At 36.4% G+C, this 23,798-nt stretch overlaps 1 long non-coding RNA gene across 1 annotated transcript; it reads left to right on the top strand.

Annotated features, from left to right (window-relative positions):
- The first annotated feature begins 1,068 nt into the window (after positions 1 to 1,068).
- LOC110006736 (uncharacterized) lies at positions 1,069 to 3,388 on the top strand. Its single transcript, XR_002279961.2, has 4 exons — positions 1,069 to 1,922; positions 2,040 to 2,207; positions 2,326 to 2,764; positions 2,858 to 3,388. It is a non-coding gene; the product is annotated as an uncharacterized LOC110006736 (long non-coding RNA).
- The last annotated feature ends 20,410 nt before the right edge of the window (positions 3,389 to 23,798 follow it).

Raw genomic sequence — 23,798 nt, 5'->3', positions numbered from 1 at the left:
GCTATCCAACATAATAGCTTCAGCTTGCATATTAATTGTCAGCTCCTAACAAATTGCTGCTCATTTTTTTTGTTAAGATTTTTTAGGTTTCTTTTCAAATTCAAGTTGTGAATTAGCTTTTAGATTGCATATATTATTATTGGGAAAGGTTCTTATCATTATAATAGGTGATATTGTGATACATGCATTTAAAGATATCATCAAAGCTATCATCGACATTAAATTTATCATGATCTGAAGATTTTTTTTGGGGTAATTACTGAAGATAATTGTCGCTAAGAGCATTATGAAGAGAACTTGGGCGATTCATCATGAATTTTAGATGCTTTATTAAAAATAATCTCAACCACGCAAGCCAATTATCAGTCTGGAAAATTTCCTTTAAATACCTTTCTTTAAATTATGATGAACCAAAACCTTACATTGAATTATTTGGGATTGTATATTATAAGGCCACTTACTTTTGGTGCAAGATGCAAGAAGGCTACAATAACCCTTAACCATCAAATGTGAAATCTAACATCTTGAGATCTGTCTTAATATTTGAAAATTTTTCTTTTGGAATTTAACACATAGTTATTGTAAACCAATTTTACATATAGCATCCCATTTTCTTTCATAGACATAGCATCCTAATATATGTCTCTCTATATAAAGAGAATCCCATAAAACTGATTCTCCAAATATGATTGTAAAGCAATTCATTCATCAGAAGCATTGTTATCCCATAAAACTGATTCTCCAAATATGATTGTAAAGCAATTCATTCATCAGAAGCACTGTTATGTACTCTTCTCTGTGATTCTTTGATGAATTTATGAAAGTAAATTCTATTTAGAGAAAGCTTTTTTTGATAGAAATATGTTGATGAATGAAATTGTTTTCAGTTGCAATTTGGATGGATTTATGATTCAAATTGAATAAATTGTTAGTTATGAATTCCAAGCTAAGCTGAATTTTGACATATGTTTATTTATTTAAATTCCCAGATGATTATTTGAATACTTGTTCAGTTGTTCAATTTAAGTTCCTTCACGAAATATGCTTACTAAAAAGAAAGTTTGATATAGGAATATATATTATGCCGCACCAAGTAGTAGACCAAGGAGCTCAGCCTCGGCTCCTATACTTGCAAAGGCAGCACGTCTCCAACGATGTTTGGAAAAGAGAGGTAAATATATTTATAATAACTTGAGAATGCCTACCTACTTGATCAACACTATCTTGATAAATGACAATTCAAGGACTTTTTTAAATTTTAACCAGAGAGAAAAAAAAAAATTTGTTGACGAGAGATGGAGTAACGTCCAGACTTGGTCTAGGTTGTTGACACCGGCACAAAGGGCCCTTGTTGCTAGAGCAAGGATATTGTCCCTTGTAAATCTACGGCCATAGAGGGTCGACCACAGCCTAATTATTACAATGGCTGAAAGATGGTGGCCCGATACCAATTCAATATACTTTAATGATCATGTCGGTGAGAAGAGGCTTACGCTCCACGATATTTGGATGATATTTCGGCTTAATGTGATTGGGGACCTCATCATTATAGAAGATTACCTTCCCTATCACTCATATTTGCATAGATGGTTTGGAGCTTCTCTAGGAGGTTCCTTTGATAAGTTAGTGACTATCAAATTCTGTTGATTGAAGGAGAGATTTATGATATTGCTACTAAATGCTACTGATGAGGTGGTTGAGTGGCACATGCTCACTTATTTGTTGTATTTTGTTGGGAGCACAATTTTTTTTAACGCGAAGGGCAATGAGGTGCCCACAAGGTATCTAAAGCTTTTCGAGGATTTTGACATAGCAGGGTGATATGCATGGGGTACTGTGACTCTAACCTATTTATTATGCTGTTTTTATAAGTTCGTTATAAAAAAAAAGCCCACTTCAGTGGGTCGGCAACGCTTTTTCAGGTAATTGTTTATGGTTAGTTGTGAGTTTGTATGATAATGTTTTTATGTGATTTCAATTTCCAAAACCTGATAGGTCGATAAACTTTAATATATTTTTGTCATTATTTCATTTTGCAGAGTTGGACATTTGAATATTTTCCCACTTTGCGACCTAGTGATGAGGTACAAAAGGTTAGAGTTGGCGAGGCACAAGCGAAGCAATGAAGACCTCCCGCTCCAAAGAAAAACCCTTCAAACATTAAAGTCTACTACCGTCAGGAGATCGATGTCCTTGATTCGTCAAAGGTTAGCACAATCACAATTATTTCATTACAAATTTTAATTACATTGAATAACCTAATGTAAAACTTTAACTATTTGTGTGATTATTTGTGGGTTTCATATTATTTTTCTCAAATTGTAGGTTCTATGGCAACCATATAACATGGAACCAAATAATGGCCAAATGGTTCAGGATGAGTGGGTACTTTCACCTCCGCAATGTGCAATTCTTACCTTATTTTTTATAACATTGCGGAGTGCTATCTACCAGAGCGAGTTCTACGACAGTTTGGTTTGAAGCAGGGAATTCCTCCAAATCCAAAGAAATGGGGACAAGGAGAGAAGCATGGTGCGTTAGTGGATTCATGGGCACAGGAGTTAGCCCTTAAAATCCAACTATGGGAGGATCGTTATGAATGCTGGGCTGGGGGTAATAATATTGATGCTGATATTGAGGATGGGGTGCCCTCCACAGAGTATAGGTAATGTACTCGAGGGTGTTTAGGCCGACTATTTGGAACCCTACAATTCCAAGGGGTGTAATATATACCCCAAGAGGATATGCTGACAACTTGAACATGGTAAGTATAAGTTGTTTATTTATTTTTAATTATTTCACAGTTAAAATTTTTTGTCATGTGACAAGCATTTTACAATATTTGCCTTCTTTGCAGATTAGCAAGGTGCACTGCACATTGCAACACCTTAGTTCTACATTGGATTCTACTAATATGGGGCCCATCGCTCGAGAGCATGTAATAGTTGCATGTCGAGAGCTGTCTAACCCGAAGGTGCAAGTTGTTGAGAAGGATGAAGAGGCGGACGAGGAGAAGGCAAACTAGAAGTCAGACGAGGATGCGGAGGCAGACGAGGAAGCAGGGGCCAAGGAGGCGAATAGGGAGAAGGAGGCAGACGAATAGGCAGAGGAGCTGGAGGACGAGGTCCCCTTGCTTGGGCTTATAGAGGTAGTAGAGGTGGTCCCCCTTACCTGAGCGACGATTCAACCTGCGATCACGACCTTGTTAAGGCATTACAATTAGAGAACAGGACAAGGGGCTAAACAGTACAAGACGAGGCGTGGACGATCATAGGACTCTTTATATTTTCTGTTTTTGTTTGGGCCTGTACAAAAAATGCTGTAAATTTGAAATATTCTATTATGTTAAAGTGATGATGAAAATCATCTAAAGTTTAAAATTAATGGAGTATTTGTTTGCATGTTCTTATATTGCAATATATAAAACTAGCATGCTACTATCATTTTGCATTTCTACATAATAAATATTCAATATACGATTTTTGGCTGGGTATCAGAAACAGTGCAAGACGAGGCATGGACTATCATAGGACTCTTTATGTTGTCTGCTTTTGTTTGGGCCTGTACAAAAAATGTTGTAAATTTGAAATATTCTATTATGTTCAAGCGATGATGAAAATCATCTAAAGTTTAAAATTAATGGAATATTTGTTTGCATGTTCTTATAATGCAATGCATAATAATAGCATGCTGCTATCGTTTTGCATTTCTACAGAATAAATATTCAATATACGATTTTTGGATGGGTATAAAAAATATGATGGCATTTCACCAATGTAGAAGGAGCAATAAATCAATGGCCAGTAATATGTGATTTCACAACTACAAATTTTTTTTTTTTTTTTTTTTGTTTAACAAAATGTGGACCGCATTTTGTTCATGTTTTTTAGAACAGAAGCCGATCCAATGTTACAAACATCTGACTACATTTTGTTCATTTCTTTTTATAACAGAAGCGGGTCAGATGTTAAAAATATCAAACAACATTCTATAAAAAAAATAATTGAAGTTTTATTTGAATAGAAGCCGGTCCGATGTTACAAAAATCAAACCGCATTCTACTCATTTTTTTAAGAATAGAAGTCGACTCGATGTTACAAATAATGGACCGTGTTCTCTTCAAAAAAGTTTGATTTTTTTTTTTTACTTACGCAGTCCGATGTAACAAACATCTTATTGCTTTCTTTTCATTTTTTTAGTGCAGAAGTCGGTCTGATGTTTCTAACATCGGAACACATTTTGTTCAAAGAAATTTTGAAGTTTTTTTTAATAGAACGATGTTTGATGTTCAAACATTGGACTGTATTCTGTTAAAAAAAGTTAAAGTTTTTTTTAACAGAACACAGTCCAATGTTAGAAACATAGGACCACTTTCTTTTCATTTTTTTTTAGAACAGAAGTTGGTCTGATGTTTCTAACATCGAACCTACATCCTGTTCAAAATAGATATATATATATATATATATATATATATATATATATATATATATTGCAAGTAATATATACGTCTAGTGTTACGAAGAGCATGAATGTTTGGCTTGAAACAAGATTTATTTGTATTCATTCATGTTCAAATAGTTCAACCTCATTACATTCATCTATGGAGAAATGAAATTCGAACATGATGTTCAAGAAGATTATTTGTTGATACAAAAAAAGCTTCGATCAAAAGTTCCCGAGCTCAATTGCATTATCAGAAAAGTCGCTGTCATTATCCGATGTATCAGTGAAGTCTATTTGTTCTTCAGGGGCATCAGAAAATTCTCGCTCTTCCTTAGGTATATCACTACCCTCATTCTTGTTCAGGTGTACCAATGAAGTGTCTCTCTTCCTCAGGTATATCAAGGAAGTTATTGCCATGCTCAGTGGCTTGCTCAGATGTAGGAGGTATACAATCATCAATTGGTTCTTTGCATGACCTCCTATTGTGGCCCTTAGCACCACAATAGTTGCAGAAGTAAGCTTTGATAAATATTTCTTCTATCATGATTCGTTGCTTCTTTGGTCTACCAGGGGGTCACATTGTCTTAGGGAGAGCACCATCCTATCAATAACTCCAGACAAAGGAACATCGTTTGGTACCGATAGGAACACGCCTGAATAAGCAATCTTGTAAGAAACTACAGAGAAAAATGACTGGCAAAATGCAGTTACTAGAAGGTGGTAGTGGTTGATAGCACAAATTGCATGACTGCAAGGTAAGCCACTAATCTTCCACTCCATGCATGTACAAGTCCACTGATTGAGATCTACAGCATACCTCCTTTCCTCAACCACCTCGTACTTTCTAATTCGCATATCTACCTCTTTTTGTGTAGTCGGCACTAAAATGCCATTCTATTTTTCTATTGCCATCAATCTCTCTGTAAAAGTCTTTATTAGCTTCATCTTAATGCCCTCATACCAATGTTTTAAAAATCGTCTAGTCGGTACGAAATCGACCAATTCGAACCGGGAATCGGTCATCCGGTGTCGATTCTTTTGTAAAATCAGGAATCCCACGGTTCTAGAGAAGAACCGACGATTATGTACAGTGAAGCGTTGGATGACATAATGACTCGCCCGGTTCTGTGGCCGGATGACGTAATAACTCGTTCGATTCTTCGAATCAATCATCCGGTGTCGATTCTTTTGTAAAATCGAGAATCCCCCGGTTCTAGAGAAGAACCGATGATTCTGTACAGTGAATCATCGGATGACGTAACGACTCACCCGGTTCAGTGGCCAGATGACGTAATGACTCGCTCGATTTTGTGCACACGCATGACATCATGAGTGACAAGGGGCATTTTTGTAACTTTTCGAGTTACAATGGGCATCCATTGTCAAACGCACGTGCTCCTCTATCACGAACCGACCCACATTGCTTTGTATGTTTCACGAGCGACTGGCTTTGGTAGCAGAATACTATTTATCCTTACCAAATTTGTACATGGGTTCGTAGTGGAACAATTGCGCTAATATAATAGCTCAAAAAAAAATATGATATAATTATTAAGTGGCCTCTTTGAATCATAACTTAACGTTTGATGTGGTGGTTAGCATGTTGTTTTAGTGCGATGGACGTCACGATATCAATTTCTGCCCATGTGCTAGCATTCCTTCACCAACAAATAAATGTTTTTCCTTTTTGCAAAATAAATTCCTTTTACAAAAATATAAAATTTTTTTTTTTAAAAATATATTTCTTGTAAAAAAAAAAAAAAAGGCTCTTGTCAAAAAAAAAAGAAAAAGGTAATACAACAAATTTTTTTTTTCTTGTCAAAAAATGAAAGCTTATTGTAAAAAAAACATAAGGTTCTTGTTAAAAAAAAAAAAGGAAGAATTTAATACATCAAAATTTCTTTTTCTTGTCAAAAACAAAATTTTATTGTAAAAAAATATAAGTTTCTTGTAAAAAAAAAGGTTATACAACAAGTGTTTCTTATTCGTTTTTAGAACGAGTCAATGAATTGTCACGCGAATTCAATCAATGGCACCAGCATGACTATGATGAAGAACGACGTCGTCTGTCATTTTATTTTTAGGTTGTATGTTACGAATTGTATGCTTTATTGTAGTCCATGTATGATGATATACTTAATCCATGATAATTCTATGCTTATCCATTTGGGTGATGTAAATTAAATTCTATGTTGTTCATGCAGGGAAAGAACATATCAATATTATCATATTCACGTAAAAAAATGAAAATTCTTAATGGAGTACCCCCATTTCTTATGGGATTCCTGAAAAACAACATTTATAATGAATTTTAATAATTTTTTGGAATTTGTTTTAAGTTTTAATCTGACCGATTAGGCCGATTCCCGATCCGGATCGCTGATTCACCGATCAGTATGGGTTTTTGAGGTGCCCAATCCCTTTTTTAAACCACTACCTCAAACAATGCAATAATCGGCTTATCATGGAAAGGTAATATCAAAGCATTGAAATTCTCAGCAATCTTGGACCTGATGTGATTGTATCTGTCCTCAGCGAAATATATGTTCGTCCAACATTGACGTGGTTGTGCATTTAACTACGCATATGCTTGAGGATCAGCTTTTTGCATTCTTAACATCTCTTCCTCGAACTCTTCTACCCTTAGTGCACGGGCTGTCTTTCATAAGATCGTCACTAACGTAATGTTCTTAAATCTATTCAGGAAGTTCTGTGACAAATGACGCACACAACCTTGGATAAAAGTCAAGGAAGATGCATTCTAATGCTTGTAATAGCCCTTTATGTGATCTGAAACAATAGTCAAACGATGCAAGTCTTGTAGTGTATTGAGCAACTCTTTCAGGCATTTAAGAAACCATATCAAAGTATTTTTGCCCTCATTATCTAGCACAATGAATGCTGTTGGGAACATGCCACCATCAGCATCTGCACCAATAGCGCTCAACAGAGTCCTCTTATATGTTCCCTTCAGAAACGTCCCATTCAAACCAATGAGAGGCCTACAACCATACAAAAATCAATGGAAGCAAGGATTAAAACACAAAAACATATGTTGGAATTTATGGTCATGATATGTAGATATGTAGCTTACAGTTTGGAGGTTGGTGACTTGTAGCTTCTCCATATATAGGGGTAGCTCTGTATATGACTGCTTATGTGACCTCAGAATCATTTACGTCACAACCTCTTTCCCTCTCCACACTTGCATATATGACAACAACACACCATATTCTCGTTGAACGTCATTCATAATATCTTTAGGTCTCATATTTATCTAGTCAGTTAACTAGGGTTTACTTTTCCTCATTACCCACTAGCTTCGAGCTAATGGCTGGTGAACCCTTCCCATTGGACCCATACAAGTGTGGTTATCTATCAACTCTCTCACCTTAAAATAGTTTTTGGTGGAAATTCTAAAGCATTGTACTTTCCATTTGCACTCCTTCCCGATACAAATCACAACTAAACGATCTTGGTCATTATTCAAGTACCTCATAATAAAATTTTTATATATGCATTAATCTACTAAATGATTACGGAGTAGCTTGACATCCTTGAATTCTTGTCCTACATAAAGTTGAATATGCGAGTGGACTGAACTGCATGGAGATTCCGATAGATGTATATCATTGGGAATAGGTCTGATGTGTCTCTCACTCTCAGAGTCTGCATCACTTGCATGCATTACATTTTCGACAATGGGGACGGGCACTGGTTGAATGGGGCAGTTGAAAAAGGAAGTTCTTTTTTAACATATATGCCATGAATATTACCAAATCCTTGTTGATGGCCCACATGATGGAGCTATGCCCGATACCACTGGTTGATGTTCCCTCTGTGTTGCTTTGGATAGTTGGTTCGCAACACATACATGAACATAGGAAGCCACCAACAACATACATATTACATCTGCATCTTCATTTACTTCTACTAATATACATACATAATTGTCAAATTGCTAGGGTCGCAACACGCAATAGACGCCATATTCATCTTTAACTGCTCCAATGAGTAACTCCCAGTATACAAAATAGCTTTCACATTCTTGCCCTTGTAGAACATTCATCCATCATTTAACCTTCTATCGAAGAAGCCGCCGTAACGACATAACAACCTCACTCCACTTGTAGCCATTGCGATGGGTCAAATGATGACCTTATAGAGTTAAAATACTCAAAGGAAATGATAGAGCTGATAAATCTAGTGAACCACTGATCAATATTACAATTTTCGATGATTCTATACATAGAGCACACAAATGTCAAAAAATCTAAGAAACATCATATCATTGATTCAATGAGGAACAAAACTAAAGATAGAAACTTTTAGCAACTCCCAATTCTCATATGCACATGAAACACAATGATATTGATTCAATTGATTTGTATTAAATAAAAAGATTGAGCAAACACAGATAGAAACCCTATAGAGCTCTAGTTTTCTACTTGACCATGTATGTTCATTATATAAAGAATTAACACTTTAATCTACAAACCAAATGCAATGAAAAAAAAAAGAATCAGATGAACAAACTTTTCTTTATCGTCAGATTTCCTTTTTTGTGAAACTCAACCTATTCTATAGGATAACAATGGCAACTCCCAACAAAATTAATGGAACATAATAAACAGACAAAATAATCGTTAAGACCTTCATTTCTAGTAATCAATAAAGATCGAAAATTTAAGAGAATGAAAAATAAAAAAACCCTTAATCAATTTTTGTTGCACATTCATATAAAAATATGTACCTTTGATACAAATTTGAGGAAGAATAGACTGAAATGGCAAAACCCTAAAATATATGGTACGTTCATGCAAAAAAAAATAGAAAAAATAAAAAACGGATTGTAAATGTACCTAATTTATATGAGTAATAACGATCCTGTCGTGACGGGGGGTACAATCCAATCTGATGGAGAGAGAGATGAAGATGTTGTAGGGATAGAGAGAGAGAGAGGGAAGTTTTCAGAGAGAGAGACACGAAAGGATTTCTCATAGAGAGAATGAAATTTACCTTGAGCGAGAAAGGTGGGAAGATTTAGGGGTTTTTAACTCCAATATCGGTCTGATGTTTCAAATATCAGACTGAGGCTAAAACATAAAAAAATAAAAATAAAAATAAATAAATAAACGAAGACAACTTAACAGGATCTCGGGGCTTTTAAGGGGAAGGAGTTAATTGAGGTCCAATGTTAGAAACATCAAACCGGGGAAAAGATGTCAAAAAACAATCGGGGACTCCGTCCTTCTTGGTAATATCAGCCCATATTTTGTCGGAACCGTTACTAACGACCTTTTTTCCAATCCATCTATAAATTTTCCCAAAATTTTACATCCACTAGAAGTTAAAATGGACGGTGAAAAAAGGAATTAAAAAAATAACATTTATATTTTTGAAAAAAAATTTTAAATTTAGATCATTGTCATGGTTGAGATTATTAAACTCTAAAATTTTGAATCGAAAATACATCTTTGAGATATATTTTCTAGGGAGACCGCATAAGCATAGAGTGAGTCGGCCGACTTACCAAACACTTTTCCTTTCTTGAATGAGTTCTCAACATCATTCCTAAAACTAGGGTTCAACCCAAATTCACCTGACCTGGTCCCAGACCCAAATTATAGTGTGGAACCCGATCCAAAACTTAAAATATCTATATATTTAAATGTATTTCATGTATTGGGGCCCAAAAAATATTACCGGACCCGGACTCGACCCGCCACGTCCAATTTTTGGACCCATAACTGCACCCGGATCGGGTCTACCCCTCTGGTTCTGGATCTGGTTTGGGTCCATTGCCACCTCTCTCTCTCTATGTCCCGGCTGCTGAGTTCCACCTAAGTTCCCATGTATTAATAATAGGAGCATTCTTTTAAAACCTTGAATTAGCATCTGTCGTGGATCAGCCCTCCATTGAACTGATCAGGATTGGTTTATCCTCTGAGTCAAATAACAACGAAACAAATAAAATTACATAAATAAATCTGATGGAAACCAACTGATTAATTGGGTTTTATAAAACCGAAACGCTTACCCACGAAATCCAATTCAAAATTTCCAATTCGAGTTCAGACCGGAGATTTTTAAGAGCCCCTTCCGAGTAGAAATAAAGATCAACTACAACAATTATGCATATTGTCTCAGGGGCAAAGCACCTTAGGGACTTCTGAGTCGAAGTAATGATGAATCACAAAAACGTACATTTTTTCTTTGAGGCAAAAACCTTATTCAAAGGATTTTCTATTATTTTGAATTTTTTTAGAACATCTTTGATTTACTCTCTGATCAACGTCAAAAAGAAAACTAATTTTTTCTTATATCCTTCGACTTAATCCTCCATTAAATGTAGAATCTGGAGTATTTGTTGAGCTCCAAATCAATTTCCTTTTCCTTTTCGAATTTGATATTTGAGACGAACAAAGCTTGAGATTCCCCAAAGAAAGCAACCAAGCATCTGGTCGCTAGACCTAATGTATGATTTAGTCTTGTGGGTCCACCGAAATCTTTTCCCTTGGAAGGGGAATATGTGGTGGCCCTTCAGGACCAAATTGGTCCGGTAGAGAAACTCCTTAAGTGATGAAAATTTTGAAAATAGCCTTGATTCAACGTTTATCAATTTTCTAAAAGACAAAGAAATTGATTTTGATATAGCCCTTTGTTAAATGTATGATCTAAAGTCTCCGGAACTAATTTGTAACATTTTTTTTGTGTTCTAAATCATTTTTATTATGATTGATTGATGTTAGATGGTAGTACGAGAATTTTAGGTTCAAACAAATCCATTCATTGTTTCATAGAAAGAGATATATAAACTAGTCTTACGGGACCAATAAATACTTGGTTTTAAGATCTAAGGACCACGCTATGTCCAGTGAGCCATAGTGACTCTTGACACTTAGAATTGTTCCAAGTCACCCAAAACCTATCCATTAGATAGCCATGCTAGATACCCTTGAGCCTAATGAACTGAACCGAATACCAATTTGATACTCAGAAACCTAAAACGGACACCTTAAAGTCCTAGTCTAGTAGACTCTTCAAAAATAACTCAAATTAAACCAAATTTATTTCTAAATTGTAGAGGAGGTCACAATCTTTCCTTCCTCTTTTTTTTTTGAATTACAGATAAAGATATTGTCCATCACTACCTTTAAAAGTAGTTGGCCACTGTACCCAAAAAAGTAGCGCAAAGAAAATGGTCCCTTCACTATTTAATAGAAGTTCGGTCACTTGCTTAAAAATATTGTGCAAAAAAAAGGATCCATTCACAATTAAAAGAAAGGAAAAAATTACATATATATCCGTTATACTTTCGTTATTATCAAAATACCAAATATTTTTCGTTATTACTAGAATATCCATTTTTGTTTACTTCATAAAGAAATCTTTTTAAAAAAGAGTTTTACAATTTTTTGGTTGTTAAACAACTGAATTCGATGGAAAATTTAAAGTTTTCGGTTTTTTAACGACCGAAATAGCTAGAATTTAGGTTGTTCAATAACCAAAAATTTTAAAATTTAGGTTTTTTGAAAAAACGATAATTTTCCAGCGAATAAACAAAACATAAAAACATAAAGGAGGCTCTTTGTTGACATTTTAGGGTTATTAAAAACTCGTGTCCCCCTAATACACTATCCTACAAACGTTTTTGTCCCCCAATACAATACAACATCTCACAAAGTTGAAGAGTTTGGCTCTCTATCTGGTCATGATTGGTTCCTTTCTTACTCTTGCCTAATACTGTTGATGAATTTTGTCACAATTAATACAATATTATATTTTTGTATGTATTATATTTATTTCCAAAATGACTATTTGTATTACTATTATATTTTTTGTATTACTATTTATTGTTTATTGTTGATTAATTAATATTTTTTGGTAAATATTGTTGAAGTCGTTTATTTGCATAATTATAAGTTGTTCGTATTAATATTGTTGTTTTGGGTAGTTTATTGAACAATCTATTTATAAACTTTATGTTGATATATATAGTAGTACACTATATTGTATTTGATGTTTTGGGTAAATATTGTTCAACTTATTTGTTTGTATTAATATTTGTTGTTTAAATTGTGTTTGTCTTAATATGTGTTGTTTCTTTTGTGTTTATATTAATAATTGTTGTTTTTTGTTGTTTATTGAGTAATTGACTTTTTCAGTAGTACACTATTTTGATCTATTATGTAAAACTCACATTTTATGAACCCTAAATTAGTTAGATATATGCAATTTTTTTGTATTCCTCGTTGTATTGATATTTTATAACATGAGTATAGTAGCATTGACGATGGTTACCGAGGGAGTGCAACTAGTATTTCGATATGAGGAGTCATTTGAGATGAATCTAAAGGACGGATGTGTTGTTTATAAAAGGGGAAAATTGAAGGTTACAAAGTATAATGGAAATAGTTCTTTGGAGGAACTAAAAAGTTATTTTGGAATTGTGTGATCCAAATAAATTGATTATTATGTGCTACAACACAAGCCTATCTAGTAGCCTTGAATTGATTGATGTAAGTGATGATATAGATGTATCTTTCATATTGGGAGGGGAGTCTTCGAGTATTGTTGTATACATTACCTCTGCAATAGAGCCTGAACAGAGATCTATGAAATTTCGAACGGCAGAACCTGTTGGTAATGGCCTATCTCCAAGGAATACGTACATCTACAATTTACTTTTTCATCTTTAATTTACTTTATTTAAATCTTTTATGTGCACAAATTGTTGATTCATAATTGTTTACGATGCAAAATCTAACAAACTTCCGACGAACATCTGTGGGATCTTGACACCTTAAACTGATGAAAATGCAGTAGTAGAGAAAGTGAGACGAATCGAATTTAGATATGAGGCCATATCTGCCAGGAAACGAGCATATCTGCTCTCAAATCTGTGGCAGAGCCAACATGATCCAAGATACTAAAATACGATTTTAAAACAAATGAACAAATTAAAATAAAATAAAACTAAACCAAACAGTACGAAAGAAAAGCAATAAGTGATTAAATAACGATACCAAACCGGGCTGGACGGCTCGGGACTCCTGGGCCTTTGAGGGCTCACTCGTATTAGCACCAACGTCCTCTTTGCCTCTCTGATTCGGATGTTGACAAGCAGATCTCTAGTGTAGAAGGGCTGTTGTGCCCTAAAGATAGTTTAGATCTAGGGTTGTTGTGCCCTAAGTCTAGGTTTCTCAGACTTAGGGTTAGGGTTAGGTTTTCTCAAGCTTAGGGTTAGGGTTAGGGTTTTCTCAGCTAACTCTTTCCTAGGGTTGTAATCTTCTGAAGCCGTCTAGAGATCCCTTTGAATGCCATGAAAAAGAGACTTTAGAAGGCCAAGGATCTGTTAGAAAGGATATACTCTCGTAACCAACCAATCCCTATCTAAAAAAAAGTCAATTTTGGGGGTACGGATTTGGGTGACATTGGTGGTGTCGCCCAAAAACATTTGATGAAAACCTCCAAAAAGACAAGAAAACCATTCTGGGAAGAAAAAGTCTAACTTGGGCCAAAAGGGTTTGAGCGACACCAGTGGTGTCGCCCAGGCGGCAATGGTAGTGTCGCCCAAATAAAATTTGGTCGAAATTGAGTTTTCGCACTTTGGGTGTGTTCCTCAGCCTCTTGTGAAGCTTTCAGAGAACATTTGGGTCAAAAAAGATTTTTTTACTATTTTTAATGATTTGTTTGGTAAAACAGGGTGTATGCAGGATTCTGAGTCACAACAGGACTTCTGTAGGGTTCCGGGTAAGCGAACTTGTTCTGGGCCATAGGGTAGGCTGTGTGAACTATGAATTTGGGTTTACTAAGATAATGTGGTCCTAAGGGTTTAGAAAACCATAGAATTTGCTAGATTTAAAATGGGGTGTCTACAGTTGCCCCTCTTTGGCAATCCCTGTCCTTCGAGGGATAGGTGAGTAGCAAAGAACTAAACAATTTGGCATTCTATGTCCTTCAAAGGGCAGGTGAACGTCAAAAGATAAAACAAACATTTTAAATTTCTTCCTAAGGTCACGTGGTTAGAGGGTACACCAACTAATCCCTCTAAGTCATTGCGCTCACCAAGCTCACTTACCTAGGGTATTTTTCCTCCTAGGGTTTTTGGCTTGAGATGTCGGTGAGTTACATAAGCTTGAAACTCGAGTTGGATTTTCTGGCCATGCCACTTAACTTCAAGGGTTTCACGATTTGAAATTTTTTAAGCTTGACATCTGCTTTGATTTTCTTAGGGTTTCCTAAGGCTGTCTATAAGAAAATGATTTCTATAGGAAGAGACTTGTCTGTTCGATTCCCAAGAGAGAGACGAGGCAGCAACACAGCAATCACGGCAACGTGGTAATCATCACATACGGGGGTCCAAGATCGTTTGTTTTAAAAGTCGTTTTAGAAATTTTGAAAGTAGGGAGAGATTTGAAATAGAACCTGGAGCAGGGACAGGTTACGATGTTAACTAGTGTTCACAAAACAGGTCGGTTAGAACCGAAACAGGCCGATTAGATTGCTACCGGTGGGGTGGCGAGTCCAGTTAGGGCCGGTTTTATGGCACACCTCATAAGACGACACTCTCCAAAAACAATTGGCAATAAAACCAACCGGTTTGAGATCAAACCGGTGGTCTTTTAGTCTAAACCGGCCAGTTTTTCCTAACTAGGCTGGTTTACCGTTTTAACACCCGATATAACGGCATTTTCAATGCATAAAATAACGACCGTTATTTGATACAGGCTCGTTATTTTTCACAGAAAAAGATTTTACAGCTTTTTTTTGTAAATTTTTTGTTTTTTTCGGTCAACTATTGATGTTATACACTAGAAAGTTTCTATAAATAGTCGATTATTTAATCAAAATTCCAAAAACAAAGAGTTCTTGGCAGATTGAAATGGGGATTTTTGAAAATTAGAAATTTCTGCCATTCTATCAATTGTAGCTTCAATACCCCATAGATTTTCCTAAAAATGGAGGGCTTTGATTCATTGTTGAAGAATTCAACTTTCACATATTTCAAAATTTCCAAAACGATGAAGATTTGAGGTTTTTTTGGGCCCGAAGTACTGCTGCTTGGAGAACTGTTTTTTATCCAAACAAATTGACTTCTGATCGATCAATTGATTGATTTTTGTCAAATTCATCACTGAAGTTTGTTCATAAAGGCCTCATGTATCAAATAAACTAGTTATTTTTATTTATTATTGATTAAATATTTTTATATTGATTTTTTTTTGTTGCGTTTTTTTCATGAAATTTTTGTGAAGTGAAAAATCCATAATTTTTTGAATAAAGATCTCAATAGTGAATGAATCTTCATGAAATTTGGGGCATTTGAATCTTAATTAAAGTATCTATTATATCCCCATGTCAATTTGCTCAAAAAATGAAAGATTTGGGGTTGATTTTTACTTTAAAGTTTCTTTGTTCTTGCCTCGATTTTAGGGTTCGTAAAAAAAATTTGTTTTTTAATAAAATTACATTTTGTTTTTATAAAAATATGTTATTTGTGATGAATATGAGAAAAAAAGAATATATAAATTTTTTAAAATTTTTATATATTTTTTGTGATCTTTTTGGATCATTTTTTATGATATTAGTTTATTTATTTACAAAAATATGTTTTTTTGTGATGAATATGAGAAAAAAATATTTCTTCCTTTTTAATGTTATATATTTTTGGTGAGCTTGTTGGATTGATTTAATTTTATATATATATATTGTTATAAAAATGTTTTTTTTTGTGATGAATATGAGAAAAAAATTTATTTCTTTTTAAGGCTTTTTGGTGCATATTACTGTTGTCTGTGTTCTCAACTTCTTATTAGTTGTGACATTTTCTTCTAATTTCTTTTTTTATTTGTTACAATCTATCATTTGTTGCAACTTCATACTCCTTCAATTTGTTTATTAGCCTCTACGAAGAAAAGAGGTAGAAACCAAAAAAGTGTTTTACTCATCTCTCATGTTTCCACATGTTGAAATGGATAAAAAATTAAACTGTTTTTTTTGTTTTTTAATATGCATCTTAATTCGACATTTTAAAGTTTCCATCTTATATAATATATTTTGTTTTCATGTTAAAACCCAACTGAAAAGGTTACTGAGTAAATGAGGTTTGGCCATTTCAAAATCGACTTGGCTATATTTTTTTAAAATATGTGATTTGGCCATTTGAAGCAACACTTACTACCTTGACTCACAACCCTTCGAAAAACTGGGATCATCATGCTACAAAAAAACACGCTCTCAAACCCAATTCTAAACCGTATTAAAGGGTTTTTCAACATTAAAACAACATTTTTCAACATCAACATTAAAACAATATAGAAGCATATATTGTTATCATCCATTGTTAGTTGGACTTTGAAACTTCATCAATTGAATTTATATGAAATTATAAATTGTCTTGCATATCTCCATAATATTCAAATATTAAATTATATACAAAGTTGTTTCAAAATATTTTTTATAAGATAAATGTATGTAATATGATAGTGTATACTTAATCTAAGCTTTTCTATATTTTTGTTAAATATTTTTTGGGGGGTTTTGACCCATTTTTTTTTTAGAAAAATCTACTTGACCGATTAGTCCGATGTAGCAATCCGGTTAGTCCAAATTCGATTCGAACCGCTCCCAGCCTCATGACCGATTAATAGTTCCGGTTCGATTTTACAAACACTGATTTTAACAAAGAAATTAAAGTTTTTTAAAACACAAGACATATAGCTAAAATTTTTAAAAGAGGAAGATATTTCACAAAACAAGGTTGGTAAGAAGTTTTAACTCCTGCAACCGTAGAGCCTTCTAAGCAGTTTAGTGTCATGTAGTGATGGACCATACACCCGACCATTTTACATCAATACGGGGATAAACAGAATACACTTGACCCACCCTTTTACGTCATATAGAGATAGACAAAATACACCCGACCTTTCACGTCATACGGGGATAGACGAAATACACCTGACCTTTCATGACATAAAGGGCTACATAAAATACACCCGACGTTTCACGTCATACGGGGCTAGATGGTACCTGCCTTTGCTCTTTTACATCGCAAGAGTTTGATGTTTTTCCATTGAACAGGCGGGTTATGCCCTGGATACACCCGACCTTTTGCATCATATGGGGCTAGACGGTACCTGTCTCGGCTCTTTTATGTCACACAATTTTGACGTTTTTCTATTGAATAGGGTGGTTGCGCCCTAGATATACCCGACCTTTTGCGTCATACGGGGTTGGACGGTACCTGTCTAGGCTCTTTTATGTCGTACGAGTTTGACATTTTTCTATTGAACAGGGTGGTTGTGCCTTGGATATACTCGACGTTTTGCATCATATCGGGCTAGACAGTACATGTCTTGGCTCAATTTGATTTTTTTCCATTGAACAGGGTGGTTGTACCCTGGATACACCCAACCTTATGCATCATAGAGGGCTAGACGGTACCTGTCTAGGCTCTTGTATGTCACACGAGTTTCACTTTTTTTTTTTTCTTGTCTCCACTCTTTTACGTCGCACAAGTTTGACATTTTTCCTATCTCGGCTCTTTTATGTCACACGGGTTTGACGTTTTTTGAATTGGCTTTGGTTGGCAGTTTAGGCTCATGCCACCGAGGAGCATTTTCTTTTTTATTATTATTTTTTATTTTAGAAAATTATTATTTTTGGAAAATTGGTTGGTAGTTAGGCTCGTGCGACCGAGGAGCGTTTTCTTTTTGAATTTTTTGAATTTTTTATTTTTTGGAAAATTGCTTGGCAGTTTACATTAATACCACAAAGAGCGTGTGAAATTTTTTGAAAATTAATAAAAGTTTGAAAACAGTCATAAAACGCATGATAAAACCAAATTTAATCCCCAAAAGACCTAAAAAATGAGCTGGGGCACTTTTGGACAAAAACGTTTTGGGCGACACTAGCCGTGTCTCTCGGGCGGCACTAGCCATGTCTCCCGGACGGCACTTGTGGTGTCGCCCACCTTTTTTTTGTTTGTTTGTTTGTTTGTTTTTTTATATGTGTGTTGATGAGGATTAAAAAAAAACGTTTTTGTAAAAGAGAATTGGGCGACACGCCTGGGGTCGCCCATACAAATTTGTTTTTTTTTTTTAATGGAAATGCTGGGAATTGAGAAAAAGAAGGTTTGGACAAATATATTTGGGCGACACCAGTGGTGTCACTCGGGTGACACATCTAGTGGCGCTCTCACAGGCTGGGCGACATTAGGCCCCCAGGTAATTTTTTATTTTTATTTTTTTTATTTTGAACATGCTGGGATGAAGAAGGGGTTGTTTTTCAAATATTTTGTGGGCGACACTAGCAGTGTTGCCTAGCTTAAGTATGGAATTGGGCGACACCAGGCGTGTCGCCCAGACCACCGACCTCCAAAAGTGATATTTATCAGTTTGGAAGGTTTTAGAGTTATCTAAACCCTCTGTTGGCCGAAGTGGATAGCATCAAAAAGAGTTTTAGGTCAGATTCTTTTTTTTTCTATAAAAACCATCCCCTTGCTCATTCTTCTCTCATCTTTCAATCTCTTTTTTCTTCCTCCCATCTTCATCTTCTCCCTTCTTTGTCATCTTCCATCTAATCTTACTAGTTTTTCTAGCACTCATCCTTAGGTTTTCATGGCTCCTAGAAAGGACAACGTGATCTCCAAGGGCAAGGGGAAGGTTACTCAGCGGGCGACAATGGAAGGGAGGAGGAGGTTCTTCCTCTGTTTTCTAGGGTTAAGCATTCCCTGAAGGTCTGCCCTCTCATATCTCACAGGGTCGTCGATCGGGTAAAGTTCCTCGACGTGTTAACGACTTTCTTGTTATCGGGCCCTGGTTCAGGATTGGTTTCTTTCTACTCGGCAATGGCCCGAGCTCATGGCCTTTTTGGCTTCAGTTTCGATGAAAGGCATCTGGAACATGGCCTGTTGCCATGTGAACTTTCCACTCTTGCTGAGAGGTTCAACTATCAGACGAACACCTTCTTCATTCCTATGGGCAAGACAACGCCAACTTTGGACGAATTGCTAGGGTTTCTGGCTTGAGCTTAGCCGAGATTGCGTATCAACCTTCTGCTACCACCGACGATCATTCCATTATGGGTGCACGACTGTTGGGCCCTACCTACTCTTCACATGGTCAGTGGATCGATATGGAGTTGCTGGTCAGGAATCGAGAACAGTCTCGAGTCGCCGAACAGATCCACATTATCCTTTTCGTTCTATTGGGATATACTCTTTTTCCAAGCGGTCGTAAGACGGTTCGAAGTTCCCTTATTCCTTTATCCCTTGCCTTTTGGGAGAGAGCGGGTTACACCATTGTTACGGTCATGTTGGCAGGCATTTACCTAGGTCTTTACGACCGGGTCACCTGAGGTGATCGATTCATTGAGGGCAATATCCTGATTTTGTAGGTATATTTTCAAACTCAATTTTATTTTATTGTGCCCTTTCAACTCAGTTTTTTTGATCTGGTTTTTTCCCATGGATCTCATATTTTTACCATAAGAAGTCATCGAAAAAGGCTCGGACTGAACCGAGAGTTGGTTTGGGTGACACCGACAGTGTCACCGCCAGTGTCGCCCACATAGGCTAGGTGGCACCACCAGTGTCACCCAGGTCAATCTGCCCCGAATGGTTCCGGGGTCCAGGGTTTCTGTTGCTTGACCCGTTGGGGTGATTTTGGTTCATGTTTTCTATAGATTTGGGCCTATGAACCTATCGTTGTTGTCCATCCACCTCGATCAACGACATCTACATCTGCTGCTCTGGGACTGACATATGTCAATGATACCACCAGGTGTCGTGACGTTAACCAGTATCGCAGGATTGTTGATGAGTTATCATCATTCGATTGGGTGATCAAGGGTCTTGAGAAAGCGCCTCTGTTTCTGCATGCTATGGGATGTTCACATCTCATTTTAGCAGGGCAATTCTTCACAGAGGGGTATTTCCCTCAGAGGGTGCTTCGCCAGTTTCGTCATATTTAGAATTATACTTCTCCTAGGGCAGTGATCGATCATCGCCCTATCTTTCTGCTTCGACGACACTCTTCCACGCTTCTTATTAAGGCAGGTTTGTCATGGAAGGGGAAGAAGTCTTCTTCTAGTGAGGGGTTGGTCAAGCAATACAAGCCCACGACTACTTCCAACTATGATACTTGGTGGGTACGTGCCTACCCTCTTCCACTATGCCCCAGATCTTTGAGACTTCATGGCGAACTTTCTGCTCCTACTTAGGATTCCTTGCTTTCTCGAGAAGACAATGCCTCTTCCTCAAATAAACGAATCAAATCCAATGAGGACATGTCTGACATCAGCTTGGAAGAGACTGAAGTTGAATTGGCTCGATGGATGGCCCTCGTAGTAGAACTCAAGGAGAAGGATGTTGATTCAAAGCCGAAGACTGAATAGCCAAATATTTTCTTTTTCTTTATTTTTTTTTGGTATGAATTAGTTGATCTCATAATCACCATTACTTTACAAGAGTTTTATTTTCGTTGACGTCTGTTAAGACAGTAGAAATTTCGGTCTCGGGACCATAGTTGATTGTGTAAATGCATGTAATAATCCTATTGTCAATGGATGAATAAAATCGGAATTTTATTTCCCATTTGATTGGTCTTCTGGGATTGTGGAATCCTTTCATTTTTTTTATGTTTTCTCCTGTTGCTGCTCTTGTTGGGGGGTTCTTGTTCATCTCTACATGTATATTTGATTCATAGCAGCATAATAGAACAGTTTCTTTGCACACACTTTTCAAACTGAATTTTTACAAACTCAACCCTTAGTTGTAGGGTTTTAATCCCGGATTCCCAGCTATTGGGTCATCATATGCACACATAGGTATGAGCTTGCCCCATTTTGCCTTAGGGGATCTAGTCGAGAGAAAAGTTCTCCTAGACTAGCCAATTTCGTCATTAGCAAGGTTCACTCATCTCTGATATGTGGTAATTGGTAGTTGTACTCATACAACCATGGAGTGTCTGGCTAGTTTCAAGCCTTTATAACAGGCATAGGAAGTTGGCTTTGAGAACAAGGCCAGATGACTTAACAGTTGAACCTCTTGTAGTGATGGAGGAAGTCCTTTCTAAACTTTTGAAAATGGATGATTTAAAAGTCAATTTAAAAGCATTTTCAAAAGGGATGGGCCTTACAATTTTGCCACTTGTGGCCCCTTTGGTGGTCATTTTCTTTATTATGTTTTACCCAAAGATGATGAAAGGATTTCCTTGTGGGATCATGAGAACTCAAAAGTTTCGAAGTTATCTTTCTACCTTTGGAGCTTTCATCCTATGTTTTGTGGGTCCATGAAGAGTTTTCTAGATTATTGTTGGGCTTCTAACTTGGAGAAGTCTTGACGCTCTTCCCGGGCTAGTCGAAGTCACTTCGATTTTTCATTCATGTCACCCTCCCACATCTTTCTAAGTTGCTTCTGTTGGGAACCTGTAGGGTTCAGGAGGAGTCTTCGTCCTCAGGGTCTGCTTGTGCAGTATTATTGGAACTTGCAAGTACTTGTTTGTACTTGAGTGTTTTGAATCGGAAGCTCCTTCTTGGAGATTTTTTATTCTTTTTCTTTTTTTTACCCGTGATGCCGTTTCAGGTTTTCACCACATCCATTTTTTTTTTTTTGTGACGCCTTTTAAGATTTTCACCACGTTTTTTAGCCTGTTATAAGTAGTATTTTCTGAGTTACATTGCATTAATGGGGTCGTTGAGTTCGTACCCCTGAGATATTTTTTGAGATTTTTTATCTTGTAAGAATTGCCTGTGTGAACTCGGGTAACCACGAATGGCCCCTCCCAATTAGTTTTGAACTTACCTAAAGGGTGTGGATTTGTAAGAGTGTGGAAGATTTTCTTGAGTACCATGTCCCTTTCTTTGAATTGTTCCTCATCTGAATTTTTGTGAATAAGCACTTGGAGAGATGGTATCTCTACTTCAATGGGTAGCACTGCATCCATACCATGCACTAATGAATATAGGGTCATGTTAATAGGAGTCTTCTCAGTTGTCCGATAGGCCCATAACGTGTCATTTAGCTTTTCGAGCCAATCTTTGCCACCTTCTATTATTCTGTCTATAATTTTGAGAAATCCTTTGTTTGTGGCCTCTGCTTGTCCGTTTCTTTGAGGATAGTAAGGTGTGGAGAATTTTTGTGTTATCCTGAACTTTTTGCACACCTTAGTGGCCCTTCCATTTTTAAAGTTGGTTCCATTGTCAGTAATGATTGACTCAGGAACACCAAATCTGAATACTATGTTGTTCTTTATGAAACGGGCAACATCTTCTCCTTCAATTTTGACAAGTGCTGAGACCTCTACCCATTTGGTGAAATATTCTGTAGCTGATAATATAAAACGGTGGCCGTTTCAGGCTTTCGGTGAGATCAGTCCGATGATATCAAGACCCCACATGGCAAAGGGCCATACGGGCAGTGTTAAGTTGAGTGGTACGGACGGTGCATGGATGAGGTCTCCATAAAGTTGACATTTGGGACACCTCTTAATGAACTTCCAATATTCTTCGGTCATGGTGGTCCAATAATAGCTTTGACGCCTGATTTTCTGAGCTAAGGCGGCTGCTACAGAATGACCTCCTTCATTATGCAATTCTATCAGTACTTAGTTGATTTTTGACTGATCGAGACACCTTAGAATGATGTCATCGAAGGATTTCTTGAACAGGAGATCACCTCTTACTAAGAATCCCATAGAAAACCTTCGAAGGGCTTCTTTATCCTTTTTAGTGGCTCATTCGGGATATAACCTATCTTTTAGCTGGGACAGAACATCGTGGAACCATGGTTTTTCCTTAACTAGTACATCTGAAGCCACGAATAGACACTTTCCCATCGTTCTCATTTTCTTGTTCTATTTCTTCTTCGATACTTGGAGGGGAAGGGTCATGTTTGTTCTTGATGTAGAATGGTAATGTGGTGAATTCTGGAGGAATATCAACCATTGACGCAAGGGTCGCAAGGGTGTCGATGAACTGAGTATTTTCCCTAGTTACATGTTGAAAGATGATGTTCTTAAAATATGAGATCATGTTTTCTACCTTTGCTTGATAGGGTTTGAGTTTTACTTCTTTCACCTTCCAAATCCCTTAACCTTGGTTTATGATGAGTAAGGAGTCATCAATCACTCGTATTTGCTAGCTTTTCATTCTCATGGCGCTCTTGAGCCCGGCTATCAAGGCTTCATATTCAACAATGTTATTGGTACATGGGAATTCAATCTAATGGCTGTTGGCAATAAAATATTCTCGAGTGAACATAGTATGATACCTATACTAGACCCCTATTCATTATTTGCACCGTCGAAGTATAGCTCCTAAATTGAGTCCTCAGTTGTGAGAGATTCTCA

This window comes from Amborella trichopoda, chromosome 13 (assembly GCF_054954075.1).
Source record: "Amborella trichopoda isolate Santa Cruz 75 chromosome 13, AtrichopodaSantaCruz75HAP2 v2.0, whole genome shotgun sequence".
Classification (NCBI taxonomy): Eukaryota; Viridiplantae; Streptophyta; class Magnoliopsida; order Amborellales; family Amborellaceae; genus Amborella; species Amborella trichopoda.
The sequence above is the reverse complement of the archived record's forward strand: the minus strand, read 5'-3'. Positions and strand labels throughout refer to the sequence as shown.